The 17,767-nt window shown below is 44.1% G+C and overlaps 1 protein-coding gene across 5 annotated transcripts in view; it reads right to left on the bottom strand.

The window, feature by feature from the left end:
* Positions 1 to 17,767, bottom strand: part of STAU2 (staufen double-stranded RNA binding protein 2) — a 218,373-nt gene that overhangs the window by 49,176 nt on the left and 151,430 nt on the right. The gene's annotated exons all lie outside the window — the stretch shown is intronic.

Raw genomic sequence — 17,767 nt, 5'->3', positions numbered from 1 at the left:
GTACCTAGCTCTGCCCTGGTCTACACACAGCCCCTGGTTCGAACTAGGGTACGCGAATTCAGCTACGTGAATAACGTAGCTGAATTCGAACTACCCTAGTTCGAATGACTTACCGTCCAGACGCCGCGGAAGCGAACTCCGCGGCTCCAAGGTCGACTCCGGCAACTCCTCCTGCCGCGGTGGAGTACCGGAGTCGACCGCGGCGCTTCCGGAGTTCGAACTATCGCGTCTAGATCAGACGCGATAGTTCGAACTCCGAGAAGTCGAACTCGCCGCGTCGACCCGGCGGGTAAGTATAGACGTGGCCTAAGTCACAACTAGGAACCCCTCTTCTGGAGACTGGAGTCAAGATGAGGTGGTGGTGCTGCCACCACTGCCTACTTTATAACTTTTAGCCTAGTGCTTAGCGTACTCAGCTGGGATGCAGGAAACCTAGGTTCAATTGCCCCCTCGGGCAGAAGGAAATGATTTGAGAAGAGGTCTGCCTCCTTTAAAGAGAGTGCTCTTTGGGCGGGTCAGGTTTGTGCAGCTTGGGGAGAAAGCTTAAGCTAAAGTTTATGCCTGGGCAAACTGCAGGAAAAGGATACATTGTGGGCCTCTTCTCCACTAAAAGTTCAGCTGGAATCAATTGGCCAGTACTTTGTAGTCTTGTACCTTGTGCAGTCCTTTGCACCTGTCCATCTGGCTGGGTAACATTTTACAGCCAGTTTGCACTTGTTTTGCACAGGTGTAAGTTATTATACACAAGGCAGTGAAGAATCAAGCCCCCAGTGTGTGGAGACACTGTAGAGGGCAAGATGGGCATTCCATCTGCTACAGTAAGTACCATAACATCTATGTATCAGACCGCTATCAATATGTACATATAGCAACTTCCCTGATGGGTATAGTATTGGGGGATGCAGTAGGAAATTAACTAGTTCCACAACAGGCTGTGCTTTTTTAACTTGTAGGCCTGTGCCCAGGTGGCTCATTTATCCTGGAAAAGGTCAGCCTGCTGCACAGTCAGTATATTCAGCCTTTTTGGTCTTGTTTTCATCGGAAAGCTATGAATATTGTCTTTTAAACAGAGCTCTCAGCACTGGAAAAGTAACAACAGAATCTCCTGTTTTTTCCTTTCTAAATTCTTATAATCGAGGTTGTTAGACCAAACTAATCGCTGGTACAACTCCACTGAAGTCTATAGTGTTACACCAGGGGTGAACCTGGTCCCTCAAAGTTTAGGTGGTAATTCCAGGTTTACTCCATCACACGGCATTGCTTATTCACCCATTATCAGCCCACAAAGTTTTCATTCAAAAGAGACATTCTTGCTGGATTCCCACTCTCAACGAACAGAAATTAAATCATTTACTTGCAACCATGCATGAAGACATTAGAGCCAGCTGCTCTATATCTGCAGCAAGCCTCAGGTTAAGATTAAAGCAGTGTACTGAGCCAAGTAAATTGACCTAACCAGCAGTTTTCTCTGGAAAGAAGACTGAATAGGACTGTAATACCTCTCCTAATTTCCATGTGTCAGCACCAAAGATAACGTTTGATATTTGCTTTGCATCATTTACAAGGAAAAAGAAAATAACATTTCTCAGGTGTGTAAGTTATCTTCATGATAAAAACAGTAAGAAAAGGGACTGAGGTAGCTGGAAAATTTACAGGAAGGAGGCAGCAATAATGAAGGGACTTCATTCCCTTTCTCTAGAGTTGCATAAAAGAGAAATTTGCAGGATCAAAGAGAATACTGTGTGAGGAGCGGTGGAGATGGGCTGCGAAGGGAGTGCTGTGTCGCCAGCCCCTATCTTTTTATATTTTTTTCCTTTAGTGGATTTACAAAGAGTGTTGAATTCAGAGTGGTGGAAACTGAAGCCCATCGGTTTTCACAGAGGTACAGCATGGGCAGTGGCATTACAAGCTCCTCCCAATGTCGTGCCAGTGTGTCTCACCCCAGCCTTGAAGTATGCAGTGTAGTTGTAGCTGCGTCAGTCCGAGGATATGAAAGAGACAAGGAGGGTGAGGGAATATCTTTCACCGGATCAACTTCTGTGAGTGAGAAAGACAAGCTTTTGAGCCACACAGAACTGAAGAAGAGCTCTGTGTGGCTCAAAAGCTTGTCCCTCTCACCAGCAGAAGTTGGACCAATAAAAGATATTACCTCACCCCACCTTGTCTCCCACACCTTGAAGCTCAGTTTCCATGAGCGTTGAGTCCATGACCCAGCTGCTAAAATTGCCAGCAAAGCTAATCATGATAGCATTTTTGTAATGTTGACACCTGTCCACTAGGAGCTAGTTTAACTCAGCTCTCATTTCACAGAGGCCTCCTACAGCCATCAAATATTAACAACTTTGAATCACTACTGCCCGCCCCTGGGCCAAATTTATGCAAGTGACCTAGCCCTGAAAAGTGTTCCATTACCAGTGCTCCTAGTCATCCAAGCCTTCCCTGTGTTATGATTATACAAAGCACATGAGATTTTTTTATAGGGGAGAAGGCAACATGCCATATTTATTGAGAATACAGCAGTTAGCATATGCTTTTTAGTCATACAAACATACGCTATGCACACTGTCCTGCCAGTCGATGTTATAGTTACCAGCTCGGATCAACCTAGTGGCCAGCTAAGTTGATCACTGGTAGGGAGGAGCCAGGTTCCGTCGGTTGCAACACGATGCTTCAGGGAAGTCTTGGCAGGACGAACCCAAAGTTTTATGGCAAGGCACTCTGTTTATATAGTGATTGTTTTTTATTGGGTCCAATGAGTTTTGCTTTGTTATGCTGTAATTAACTGTTGTTTGACGAGTACTTGGTTTAAAAAAAAAATTAAAAAATTTTATTATAGCTATTTTGTTTTTATTGATAGGTGCCTGTTTTATTTTTAGAGTTGTTAATTTGCCCTTTTTTTGACATTTTAATAGGTGTCTGTTGTAGCTTTTTGATGCTTTTGCATTTGTTTTGGGGTTGTTGTTTTTTTGGTCTTTTTTTTTGTATATTTGGTTTAGCTATGGCCTTTATACTTATTTTTTAACACATACATTTTTTATTTATATACACAATAGAATTAATTTACATATAACATTTTGAACAGGAACATCAAATTGCAATGCAAAAGAAAGACAATTATTTACTTATTTTAAAATGCTAAATCTATAACAAATTGGTGACCCTTAAAGGCCTGTTATTGCTTTAAATTCAGTCCAGACACAAATTCTGGCTAATGTATTTTTACCATTGGCCCATTAGGCCATTCTTTTTTGTTATTTAAAAAGGGTGGCTGGCAAAATATAATTAAATCATACATCAATACATTTAATACATGCTACATAATTATGTTTTATTTTAAATTATATTAATACAAACATAAAATTCTATTATTACACCTGAACCACACAGCTAATGAATGTTAGTAGTTCTGTCATGCAAGAGTGGTAGTAGTTTCTGGTTTTGAAGCGAAAACTAAATTTTGCCTTCCTCTCTGATAATCCATAAATTGTTCTGCATCCATGAGGAAAAAAAGTGTGTTTGGGTTCCACCAGCAACAGAGAAATGAATATTCCATGTCTATTCTTTCAGTTCTTGCTTTAAGAGTCACCTATGCCTTCTGACAATAAGAATAGGCCTGGTGACATAGACTTGTAGGATCTGAAAGGCCCAGAGCCCTTCAACTCTGTAGCCCCACTTTGTGCCACAGAACATAATTGTGTGCAAAGAGCAGTAGAGAAGCCAAGGACTGAATGGGCATGGAAACTAGATACATAGGATGAACTACACTCTTATCCCTAGACTTAAGAGGCTGATAACAGGATTGGGGTCACTGGTGGGGCAATCTGTCTGCTAAATATGTTCTGTGGCTGGTAACTTCAATCTCCAGTGCTTTTTACCAGCCCTACGTTCACTTTTAAGGAGAAAAACAACACGATGTTATAGGCTACGATTGCTCCATCTGGGAATAAAATTATGAGGATCTATACAGTTGGCATGATATATAGCTAGGAAGTGTTAATGCATTAAATGGCATCTTCAATTGTTGATTATTTTATATGCTTCTTTGACTTTTTTATATAAGTTATTATGGGAATAAAAAAATAATTGAAGCATATATTCTGTGTGAATGTAGACAACATCTGTATAATATAGCTACCCTGAAATATAATATAGCTTACTTAGCAATTTCTAACTAACTATTTGGGTTTAAAAGTGAAGTATATGCATGTGTATAGAAAAACCTGAGTCTTAAAAAAAGAATCTCTTACAAAGATTATGCAAATTATCTGGTCTCCAAATTATTCCTAAAGAAGCTCAGAGGTATAATATATTGATATTAATCTTCTATTCTAGTCTTGGACCACTGCTAAACAGGGTGTCTCATAATGTAGCATTATGCAGTATCTTTGTGACATGGACAATTATCTTCGAAACTCAGGGCCCAACCTGAGACACTTGAAAATGGCTTGATTTTCAGAGTGTTTGTTCAACATGTGAAAAATCAGCTCCCTTTAAGGTATTTCCAGCTGGGCCCCACAAAATTGAGGCACCCACAATTACTAGTCACTTCTGAAAATCTTGGCATCGGATTTTTCTTTGTTGTTCCTATCAGCCTTTTTGAGAACTACATTCCTAAACTCTTAACAAATGTTGAGCATCTTGAAACTCAACACCTCGCAGAAGGCCCTCAACAATTCATGGGATCAGGTTCAAAGTTGAGAAGCCCAAACTACTTTTAATCTGCAGATATTTTTTTAAATGTTGACCAAGATCTGTGGAGACTGAATGCTAGTTTATTAAACTACTGCTCTTCCAAGCAGCCACAGAGAAGTCATACTACACATCTTCAAAGACGGCAACACATATTTTATTAGATAAGTATCAATAGATGTGTGCAATGAAAATAAAAAGTACAGGAAACGGGACAAACCTGATTAGAACTGGAGGCTTTGGAAAGGGCCTGTAACAAATCATGCTACTTTCCACCTCTAATAAAACAAAAAGCCTTCAAGAAATACAAATGTGACCTAACTCTTTGCCTGCCAAGATAGCCATTTAAAAAGAAAAAAATCTCATTAAAAATTGAGGCAAATGTACTGCTCAAGAACTGAGACAAGGGGGATGAGGTAATATCTTTTACTGGACCAACTTCTGTTGGTGAAAGAGACAAGCTCTCGAGCTACACAGAGCTCTTTTTCAGCTCTGTGTAAGCTCAAAAGCTTGTCTTTCTCACCAGCAGAAGTTGGTCCAATAAAAGATATTATGTCACCTACCTTGTCTCTCTAATATCCTGGGACCAACACAGCTACAACACTGAAAACTAATCATGAACTGCTCATTCTGCCCAGACAACTACATATTCAATGTTTAGAAAAGAGTATCTCACAGACTGGGAAATGAAGGCAGCTGCAGTTTAACAAGATCAAATAGTGTAAATTCCATAACTTACATATTATAAATTACAGTGCTGGTACTTGCAGAGTAAAGTACTCCTAAGCATGTATAAAGGTGGAAGAATACAACCCTAAAAGTTGAAGGTCAAGATTTTCAAAAGCGAGAAGTGGTTATGAGTGCCTCAATTTTGGGGGGCCCAACACAAGACACTTGAAAGTCACTTGATTTTCAGAGAGTATTTGGTTCAACATTTCTGAACAATAACTTCACTTTAAGGGGTATCAAGCTGGGCACCCCAAAACTGTGGTACCCACAATCACTAGTAATTTTTAAAAATCTTGACTTAAGATCTTTCTTTGTTGTTCCTATCAATCTTTTTGAGAATTACATTCCCACAGTCTTAATGAATGTTAGTGAAACGGTTGATGACCAGTTTCTAAAAACAAATCTTATCACCAGATAGATTCTCTGATATCTCACTTAAATAACTTCATTCCTAAATGCTCAGTCTTCATGGTCTGCTAAGATTTTGGTACAAACCTTTAATTACTTTTGGCTAAAAACACAACTAACAGGGCTAAGTTCTAAGGGCGTAACCTTACATTACATTATAAGGTATACTCAGTTTTCTTGATATTATTCCATGTCAAATGCAAAATGACTACATGTGAAAGTACTAGTATTACAATATAAATAAAGCTAGTAAAACCTAACATAGAGGTGGAACCTAAAAAGCCATTAGATGGCACATGAACTCTGCAAAAAACTATAAGCAGTCAGTTCTCTCAACATCTATTACATGGAAGTTCTATGAATAAAGGCTGCATAGAAATATCTGCGTAAGGGCCAGGAAATTCAGGCCTGGTCTACACTAGGACTTTAAATCGAATTTAGCAGCGTTAATTCGAACTAACCGCTCAACCGTCCACACCGAGAAGCCATTTAATTCGAACTAGAGGGCTCTTTAGTTCGAATTCGGTACTCCACCCCGACAGGTGGAGTAACGCTAAATTCGACATGGCTAGCTCGAATTAGGCTAGGTGTGGATGCAAATCGAACTTAGTAGCTCCGGGAGCTATCCCACAGTGCACCACTCTGTTGACGCTCTGGACAGCAGTCGGACCTTGGATTCTCTGACCAGCCACACAGGAAATGACCCGGGAAAATTTGAATTCCTTTTCCTGTCTGGGCACTTTGAATCTGACGTCCTGGCTGGACATCGGGGCGAGCTCCACAGCACCTGCAACGATGCAGAACTCTCCAGCAGAGGAGTCCGGCCAATCCAAGAATAGAAAGAGGTCCCCAGCATGGACAGACCGGGAAGTCCTGGATCTGATCGGTGTGTGGGGCGAGGAGTCTGTGCTGTCGGAGCTGCGCTCCAGCAAGCGGAATGCAAAGACCTTCGAGAAGGTCTCCAAAGCAATGATAGAGAAAGGATACAGCCGGGATGCAATGCAGTGCCGCGTGAAAATCAAGGACCTGAGACAAGCTACCAAAAAGTCAGAACGGCAAACGGACGCTCCGGAGCCCAGCCCCAGACATGCCGCTTCTACGAGGCACTGCATGCCATTCTAGGTGGGTCTGCCACCACTGCCCCACCAGTGACCGTGGACTCAGTGGATGGCATAGTGAACCTGGACAGTTCCTCCTCGATGTTCGCCGATGTAGAAGATGAGGAAGGGTCTGTGGAGGACGGCGCAGGCGACAGCCAACACAATACTGCTTTCCCTGACAGCCAGGATCTCTTCATCACCCTCACAGAGATCCCCTACCAACCCTCCCCGGCCGTTAACCCGGACTCTGAATCAGGGGAAGGATCAGGCGGTAAGTGCTATAAACATGTAAACATTTATTTTTTATAAAACAGGTATAAAAAAGAAATACTATATATAAAATTTTCAATGAAAAACTATATGAAAAGTAGGTCCACACATATAGGGATTGAACAATAATCCTCCAGGGACAATTCAAGAAAGGTCTCATTTAGGTCCTCGAAAAGCCTCCGCAGGAGGTTCCTGGGGAGAGGTGCCTTGTTGGGTGCTCCGTGGAAGCACACTCTTCCGCGCCAGGACATCCTTATGTAGATGGGAATCATCGCCTCCACAAGCATGGCCGCATATGGTCCTGGTCTCTGCAGGGCTTCCCTTAGCATCCGCTCTTTGTGACTCCGAGGGACCCGCATCAGGGTGATCTCGTTCATGAAATGCTGCATCTAATTAGGGCAATTAGTGTATTGTTACTGTTGTGAATGGTTGACTTTTACTTTGCATAACAATGACCCTCACTTAACAGCCACGTGTTGTAGGCCACATAGGAAAAGCATACATTGATCTTTCCCGTGCACTGGCGGGAGTGGCTGGAAAAGGGTCAGAGTATATGATTTCCAGATTGCCTTTAGCGGGAGGGCACAAGCTATCCATTAACTGATAAGCAGAATGTACTGTAAGGCTTACCAGGACTGTCTGCTAGACGGATTCAGCTGTCTCTCCCCACTTGTCCGCTCTCCTGTGCAATGCCGCAGCCAATGAGAGCGTATTCCGAAATCTCGAACTTGTCCTGAGATCTCGTGAGACTTGTTGCCCTGTATGGTCTTGTTCAGAGAAACTGACTAGACTGTGTTCACTGTTCGCAAACATGTATCTGTTCAAGGAAATCAGTTACTTTTCCCATCACACAGCTTCGGCTCTTTCCCGGACTGCCCCGGCATCCCCCTCGCAGAGGCTGGCGCAGATTAGGCGGCGAAAGAAAAAGACTAGGGACGAGATGTTCGCGGAACTGATGGCCTGCTCCAGAGCCGAGGCGGCAGAGCAGAGACAGTGGAGGGAGACCCTATGTCAACAGCATTGCACACACATCGAACGGGAGGATAGGTGGCGGCAGGAAGACCAGCAGGCGACTCAAACGCTGCTTGGGCTAATGAGGGAGCAAACGGACACGCTCCGGCGCCTTGTTGATGTTCTGCAGGACCGCAGGCAGGAGGACAGAGCCCCCCTGCAGTGTATCTGCAACCGCCCTCCCCCGCCAAGAAGTCCTGCCCCCCCTCACCCAAAAGTACAAGACGGAGGGGCGGTAGGGGCCGTGAGAACTGTCACTGCACCACTGCATAGCGCTAATGTACCACACACCTCTCACGCTATAAATTTGTAGAAGTGCTTCCCTTACAGGCTCACCCAGTCCCAAATCCAAGTTTCATCCCCCCACTGTGTATTAGATTATTAAAAGCTGTTTGCTGTTATTCACTGTTTCGGTCACGTCTTTCGTGTCAGAGGATTTTTTTGTGTATGGGGGGGGGAGGGGATTTATAATTGCACGGTATAGCCTACATTACCAGGGTACAGACTTGGGGGCATGATCAACTGCAGGGCACACACACTGCAGTCAGTAGGCACCAGGGTCACTCTGTGTGGTGTATGCTGCCCCGGGTCATTCTGTGATGTGTATGCTTGTCCAGGGTCCTAGCGCCTGCCACCCCCTTAATGTTAAGGCACGCTGCCCTTCCCATGCACTTCCACCGTAGCAACGAGCCTCTCCGCTGCCCTGAGCCCCAACAAGAGCCCTCATCCACGGACAGATACTCACCCTTCCCCCACACCCCTCACCCCTTCCTACGCCCAAACCCGCAGCCCACTGCCGTCATCCAAACCCCTATCCAAAGAAGGCACCACTCGCCCCTTCCTGCAAACCCACCCCTTCCTGCAATCCCTCCCCTTCATGCACAACCACTTGCAACCGTCCCCCACCCCAGAGACCTATGTAGGAGCAGGAGGATGTCATTCCTCTATGGAACAAGCGGTCTGTACATCAGTGCACACCGTGCCCAGCACAGTATGCGTCCATGTTTCAACACCTGAACAGAAATGCAAAGTAAAACAAAGATTTATTAATAATGAGTGTAACAATTAATTTGCTTTAAAACGTGCTTTGGAAGTGGGGGAAACTTGGAGAACGGGGTATGTAACCGCAGATCGAAATCGACACATACAGACACAGGCCCAGGGTCAGTTTCTCTTGAAAGCAAGTGGAGAGTCATAGGTTACCCTGCTTTCCGAGGAAACTTGCTTTCAAAGCCTCCCGGATACACAGCGCTTCCCGCTGGGATATTCTCTCGGCACGGGTGTCTGGCTGAGCGTAAACTGCAGCCAGGCGATTTGCCTCAACCTCCCATCCGGACAAAAAGGTCTCGCCCTTGCTCTCACAGAGATTGTGTAGCACACAGCAAGCAGCAATAACTACGGGGATATTCTTTTCGCTGATGTCCGAGCGAGTCAGTAAGCTCCGCCATCTCCCCTTGAGACGTCCAAAAGCACACTCCATCACCATTCTGCACTTGCTCAGCCGGTAGTTGAAGAGTTCCTTCTCTCTGTCCAAGGCGCCTGTATAGGGCTTCATGAGCCAGGGCATTAGCGGGTAGGCTGGGTCCCCGAGGATCACTGTAGGCATCTGCACATCCCCAACCATTATTTTGTGGTCCGGGAAGAAAGTACCTGCCTGGAGGCGTTTAAACAGACCAGAGTTCCTGAACACACGCGCATCATGAACCTTGCCCGCCCACCCAACGAAGATGTTGGTAAAACGTCCCCTATGGTCTACTAGTGCTTGCAGCACCATTGAAAAGTAGCCCTTTCGGTTAATGTACTCGCTGGCCTGGTGGGCTGGTGCCAGGATAGGGATGTGAGTCCCATCTATAGCCCCACCGCAGTTTGGGAATCCCATCGCGCCGAAGCCATCTATGATGTCCTGGACGTTTCCGAGAGTCACTACCTTTGAGAGAAGTTGCTCAACGATTGCGTGGGCTACTTCAATCACAGCAACCCCCACGGTAGATTTGCCCACGCCAAAGTGGTTCGCTACTGACCGGTAGCTGTCTGGCGTTGCAAGTTTTCAGAGGGCTATGGCCACTCGCTTCTGCACACTCAGGGCTGCTCGCATCCGGGTGTCCTGGCGCTTCAGGGCAGGGGACAGCAAGTCACAGAGTTCAAGGAAAGTGCCCTTACGCATCCTGAAGTTTCGCAGCCACTGTGATTCATCCCAGACCTGCAGCACTATGCGGTCCCACCAGTCCGTGCTTGTTTCCCGGGCCCAGAATCGCCGTTCCACACCATGAACTTGACCCATTGCCACCATGATCTCCACGGCGCGGCGTACCCTGCTTTGTGAGAGGTCTGCGCCACTCTGTGAATTCCTGTCCTCACCGCGCTGCCGGAGCCTCCTCGCCCGATTTCTCAGCAGCTGACTGTGGAAGAGGTGGACGATAAGGTGCGAGGAGTTGACAACGGCCATAAGTGCAGCGATGATCGCAGCGGGCTCCATGCTCGCAGTGCTGTGGCGTCCGAGCTGTAACCGACCAGAGAAGGGCGCGAACAGATTTCCCGCCGGAGCTTTCAGGGAGGGAGGGCGTGATTGACGGTTCAATGACAACAGTTACCGAAAAGCACCCTCGACACATTTTTCCCCCAGGAGGCATTGGGAGCTCTACCCAGCATTCCAATGGGCAGCGGGGACTGCGGGAACTGTGGGATAGCTTCCCACAGTGCACCGCTTCCAAAGTCGACGCCAGCCCCGTTACTGTGGACTCAGAAATTCGAATTAGTGTATTTACTGTGGATACACAAATTCGACTTCATAAGGCCGAATCCACAAATTCGACTTAAGTAGATTCGAAATAGTCTTGTAGTGTAGACAAGGCCTCAGAGAAGGTCCCCTTAGAGTTTCAAATTGCATCCTTCCAGCAGGGGCTGCAGGTAGTCCTCCACAGGGAAGAAAACTGGGGTTATGCCCACGTACTCTGCAGATTACCCAAGATGCTTACAGATCTGATAGGGACACAGGGACTGGAATCTCTCCACTGGCTCAGAGTGCCCTGCAGTTCTGTCCTTGCTCTCTGGCAGCACAGCTCCAATGGAGATGCACTCTCAGAGACTCCAACGGGTGCCTGTTCTTGAGACTTTACCCCATCTTTTAAGGGGTTTCCCCACAACAGTGTTAAGGGGTATCCCCACAACTCTATTAACTTCCCTCTACTCTTTGTGCTTGATGCAGGGGGAAGTAGAGGAAACACAATTTGCAGCTTTCCGGGCCCTACCAGTCCTTTCTTAGCCCATTCACTTCCCACTCACAGATCTCTGGACTCACAAATCAGAGAGAAAAGAGTGACATGTAGTTCAGAGGCCATTAACCCCTGTGTCACAATGTGAAGAAGATTCATGCGTGGAATATCCTCCATGGAGGATCCAAAGTGTACAATCTGGCTTTTACTTATTTATACTTTATAAGGAAGATGCTTATATCAGGTATTGTCTGTGGAAACAAGATCCAAACTTTAGTTGAACTTGCTAAGATCTTTATCTTTCCCTTGTGATAGGAATGGCTATACCAGTTTCTAAAGGCCAAATCCAGTTAAAAATTGCGAGCTGCTAGATCATGAAAGCTTCTTAAGCATTACAACCACAAAGACTGCTCTTTATTCATAGGGGGAATTAACAGACTTTTTTCCTTTTAAAAAGTACCCAGAAAGTTACATACCAAAAGTCTCCATCAAAAGAAAGTTAGGGCTGTCTTCACACACAAGTTGTATCACTTTTTACTATCCTGGTACAGTTATTGTGGTACAACACCTCGTGTGGATGCAGTTAGATCAGGAAGGGGAATAAGCTATAGTTGTATAAGGCACCCTTATACCAGTATAACTTCACACTAGGGGGTCTATCGACATAACCATTTCAGTTAAAAAAAATCATACTTCTAACCAACATAGTTATATTGTTACCAAAACTGTGTGTAGACCAGGCCTTACAATGGCACAATCAAGCATTCAGAAGTTAGGAAATACTAATTTAACATTCAAGTATCAGAGGGGTAGCCGTGTTAGTCTGGTTCTGTAGAAGCAGCAAAGAATCCTGTGGCACCTTATAGACTAACAGACGTTTTGCAGCATGAGCTTTCGTGAGTGAATACCCACTTCTTCGGATGCAAGGCATTGTCTGTGCAACCTTAATTTGCTCCTACTTGCAAGCATGCCAAGCATCTTCTCTCCAAGCATTCTTACCTCTCCCATCGCATTCTTCATTGCCCGGTATGCCCTCTCCCCATTAGTTCAAAATGGGTCCACTGTTTCAACTGCTTTACCGTCTGCACAGATGAACTGTTCACAAACGCCCCCTCGCTTGACAGCAAATCTAGGTGACGAGTGGTGGCAAGCCTCTATGCCCCAGTCGGGTTCAGGCAGCGGGTCCTTCAGTCATGAAGATGGTCCTTCTCCTGGGTCTTCATCTTCCTTTGAGCCGCACTGTTCCTGAAGCTCCCTCTCAGCCACTGTGGACATTTCCACCTTCCTGGGTCTTCTGGCTCTGGCTCTGCTTTCTCCATGCAAGCACTATCACCCTTTGACCTCTTCCCCGAAGACCTTGCAGTCATGCTAAAGCATGACTGGGTAAGCCAGGTCTTTTGCCACTCCAACCTGTACCATTTCCATGTTCTTGCATGGTTAGTCGTAATTCGTGCATTGAATAGGATCATATGTCCCCATGGATACACTGGAGGTAGATTATGTCCCTGGCTTTACCTCTGGTCCCCAAGAGTCTCTTCCAAACTAAGGTCTGACTACAGTGAGTCTATCAGCCCTTGTACAGTTACTCCATCCATTTGTATTGGGACCAACATTTTCCTAAGGCCCCTCTTTCGAGCCCTGTTATCGGCTGTCCAGGCCTGACCATAATTACAGCACGAATGGGCAGCCCTTTCTGGAATGTTCTTGCTGGCCACACACAACACAGCTGCTGATGGGAGGAGTTGATTTCTTGGTAGGATCTCCCAAGGTAGAGAATCTGTTTTGATAAGATCACTCAGCCAAGCCAGGTGGGGCCCCTCCTGGTCAGCAGAGATGGGCCTTCAGGTTCCTCTCTTTGCCTTTGTGCCCCTTCCCACTAGGTTTGTGTATCCAAGTTCCCTCACCCAAACACGGACAAGGGTCGCTATCGGTGCTCCATGGGGACTCGGGGAGCCCAGAAATGACTTTTGATGTTTCAGCCTCTAGCCCGAGGGACATCAGGTAGTTCTCTGCCAATGATACTGCCTCTGCCAATGCTTCCGGATATCTCACCAACACTAGTGTCCCCCGACTGGAAGAATTTCGGTGAATTGTTCTTTTGGGTGAATTGATCCTTTCCACCACTTGAACCCTGGAATGACCCCTGGCTGGAGCTACTGCCAGCAGTTTTCCTTCAGGCTCCGAGTGACTGCCTGTGGCCATACATCTGGGAGAATTTCTCAGGGCAGAACTGACATCAGTAGGTTTCTGGTGAGATGTTGAAGACATCTAAGATGGCTGCTTTGACGTGTATGTAGTCTAGAGCAGTCATTGCATCAAGACCTCATTCTGTAGCCTGGGCCAGTCTGGTCATGTAAGGGGCCGATAGGGTGGCCCAACTCTCTTTGGGCCATCGGGCTGCAACAGCAATGCACTCCAAAGTGTGACAAGGAACATCTTGGGGTTGTGCACAAGCCTCATTTGGTCAGCTTTACTGGGACAAGTGGGGTTGCACTGGCATTCCCCCCTCTGATGGATAGACTCTAGGTCAGTGGCTCTCAACTTTTCCAGACTACTGTACCCCTTTCAGGAGTCTGATTTGTCTTGCGTACCCCCAAATTTCAACTCACTTAAAAACTACTTGCTTACAAAATCAGACATAAAAACACAAGTGTCACAGCACACTAATACTGAACAATTGCTGACTTTCTCATTTTTACCATATAAAACTGGACTATAAATATTGTACTTACATTTCAGCATATAGTATGTAGAGCAGCATAAACAACTCATTGTCTTTAGTTTGTACTGATTTCACTAGTGCTTTTTATGTAGCCTGTTGTAAAATTAGGCATATATCTAGATGAGCTGATGCACCCCCTAGAAGACCTCAGCATACCCATGGGGGTATGCATACCCCTGGTTGAGAACCACTGCTCTAGGTCTCCCCTGGTGTTTGTAGGAGTGATGCCATCTGGATGAGCCACTGCTGCTGTTCCTACTGTTGTGTTGCCATCTCTTAAATCAGCTATTGCTGTTGCTGTGCCGCTTGCTGCTGCTGTGTAGGTGGCGAGCTGCTGGAGCAGTTGGCTCTGCTGTAGCTGCTACTGTTGGTTTTTGAGATCCCATTTTAGCAGTTTCTCAATATCCATTCCTGGTTGTGTGTGTTTGTTTTTTGTTTGTTTGTTTTTTCTTTTTTGGCTTACTATCAGGCCTGGGACTCTAACACTCCTGCGTTCTCCAATAGGGAGAGTAGGGCTGGTGGCCTAATGGTTAGTACCACCCACTAGTGGGTGGAACAGTGATAGGGGAGCCCAGGCCCAGCCACTCCACCAAGCTCCTACCCAGGACCCCAGGAGGGTCAGCAATGTTTGGCCTCCAAAGGGGCCCTCTGAGTTACCCTCCTTGGGTCACTTCTTACTCATGCTTTTCTCCCTCAGCTTCTGATACCAGATAGGGTAAAAATAAAATAATAATAATAAATAATAATAATAATAAATAATAATTAAAAAAAAGAAACCACTGTCAGCCCCAACCAGGCTCAGTATACAGCCCTATTCCTTCAAGGAGACTTCTCTGGCATCTTTGACAGGAGTCTGTCTTCCTTGCCCTGCCTTCGCCCTTCTGAACTGGGTTGCTCCCTTTCCAATCTTGTCTCCAGTTGCAGCATGCTCTGCAGGGCTGGAGGGACAGGTCTACCTGGGTCCAGTTCAGTCCTTTAACCCCTTCTGGCCCATTTTGGGATTCATATAACCCATCACATACTGTTATCCCCATTTTAGAGAGAGGCTAAGTGACTCATCCAATGTTACATAAGAAATTTATTTGAAGTATTGTTGTAGCCATGTTGGTCTAAAAAAATTAGAGACCTAAGGTGGGTGAAGTAATATATTTTACTGAACTAACTTCTACTGGTGAAAGAGACAAACTTTCAAGCTACACAGAGACCACCCTGTCCCTATAAGAAATGTGTTGTAAATCAGTATCTTGAAGCCAGGTCTCCCATGTCCTATGCTAATACCCTAGCCACTGGACGATACTTCCTCTGAATTAGAGTTTTGCTATTGTCTACAAAGGAGAAAAACCTCTAAGAAAGCTGTACAGAGAGAGAGAGAAATGCACTTCTATTATTTTCCCTTGCAGATGTAAATTTTCCAATTACGTATATTTTATAGAACAATCTTAGATCACAAATCTAACAACGGTATCAGCTCTTCGGCCAGTAAATTCAAAATACACAGATTTCTATCAACTATGCTATAGTTATAAGCCCCATCTGTAACATAGATATTAAAGCTGAAAAAAGTGCATGTAAAATCTATATCCAGATCACCACATTAATCTTGAAAGGACATTTAGCTAATACGGATTTCAGTATTATCATCTTTGCTGGTTCAGGGAAATGAGGATCTAATAAATTGCTCTAAGGCAAAATTATAATGACTGAATGAGGCTATGCAATTAAGCCATAACTTTTTTAATCACCTTTGAAGTTAAATTTAGAAGAATTATGAGAAAGGGGGCAATTAAATGCCAGACTTTTCAATCTAAGTTCCCCCCATCAAAGATTCAGTTACCTAAATTGTTTTTCACTATTTCCGTGGAGAGCTGGGTGCAACAATATTTCATCCCTCAACAGAGGAAGCAAGGAATGCTCTTTCAAACAAAAGCTTTACCGGGCTATCAAAATCTTTACTAAGAAAAATAAACTAATCAAGACTGATCTATGAGGCCTCTCAGAAGCTCACAAATTCCAAATGTTCACATACGTTTTAAAGGGAAAAGAAGAGCACTATTTGGCCAGTATTATCTTCATATCACAACCTCAAATAATGTGTCTTGGTGAAGCATGTGGTGAATAATCAGGCCAGTTAACATCTATACACAGCAGAGACATGGAGAGCTTTCACAATTACTATTTACATAGTTTTAAACAGCTGTAGTTAAAAAGAATTTTGTACTGAGTCTTTTAAGATTTATTTTCTGAAGAGAAGCATAGATCTAATTACTGAGAACCTAATCCGTCAAACACACACATGTTTAACTTTTAAGTGTGAATCGTTCTATTGAAGTTAGTAGGACTAGTCACATGAGTAATGTTATTCACGTGTTTGCAGGATCGCCAGGCCATAATCCTTCTCTTAGAGGGTTACATGAAAAGCTTTTAATATTTTTAAAAAATTATGTATTGATTGAAATAGTAAATGGAAATCACACTAATAAACCTTCCAATTTAGCTTTTCAAAAAAACCACAAATGCAAACCAAGCATTAGAAAGAAATCTCAGCCTATTTATTTCACAAAGAAAATGGTAATGACAAAAATTTGCTTCACATGACAATAATTAAACCTGTTATTTCCCCTCTGGTCCACATTTCCTTCTCTCTCTTCCAAATCATACCAATGTAGTATGTCAAAAATTCTATATAAATCAATAACAGTAATATTTTGTACTCCCACAATGCCTTCCATTCTTGGTTCCCAAAGAATTTTAACAAACATCAACTGAGTAAGACTCACTCCTCTGTGAGGTAGGTATTATTCCTATCTTGCAGGTGGGGAAATGGAGGCAGAAAGAGACTAAGACTCATATCCATCACACAAAATGCCTGTGGCAAAACCTGGAATAGAACATAGTTCTCCTAATTCCCCGTATTGTGCTTTAACCCCTAGACCAGAAAACAGAAACAAAAAGCCTCATGCAATTTCCCCCTTGGGGAAAGGAAGAGAGAAAGAAGGAAAGAACCACATTTGACAGGCGCTAGTCACATCATTTAATGCATGTCTGGAAGGCACTTAAAGGGCTTGTCTACACATGAACTGGAACCAAAATAACGAAATCACTTTTAATTCACAGTTTTCATTATTTTGGTGCAAGTCTGCATGTGACGGTCACTCTTATTTCTGATTAAGAATGTCCTATTTCAACTTCTCCTAAATCAATTTTTTTACAGATTTTATAGATTTAGATTAAATTCTTAATCCAAAAAAAAAAAAGGCCACACACAGACTTGCACCAAAATAACTAAAGATGTGAACTAAAGCATATTTAGTTATTTTGGTTCCACTTTGTGTATCGACAAGCCCAGATACCACGATGATAGATGCAGAACAAGAAGCTTAATAAAATAGAAGAAAAAGGATCAAACTTCCTCTCTTTCCCAAAATATGCATCCAGATTCTTCTGTCATTTATGTAAGAGAGAAAAGAATCAGCCCTATGATCTTCAAATAATTAATTGCACACTGATATAGTTCTCTACAGCTGTGCTCTATCTAAATTTAATGTACTTTCTGGCTTAACAATTTTGAGATACACAACTTTCATAATATATGAGACAGGGTGCAAATGACTTGGATCTTCAGCACT

Source organism: Mauremys mutica, chromosome 2, assembly GCF_020497125.1.
Source record: "Mauremys mutica isolate MM-2020 ecotype Southern chromosome 2, ASM2049712v1, whole genome shotgun sequence".
NCBI lineage: Eukaryota > Metazoa > Chordata > Testudines > Geoemydidae > Mauremys > Mauremys mutica.
This window is presented reverse-complemented; position numbering and strand designations above follow the sequence as displayed.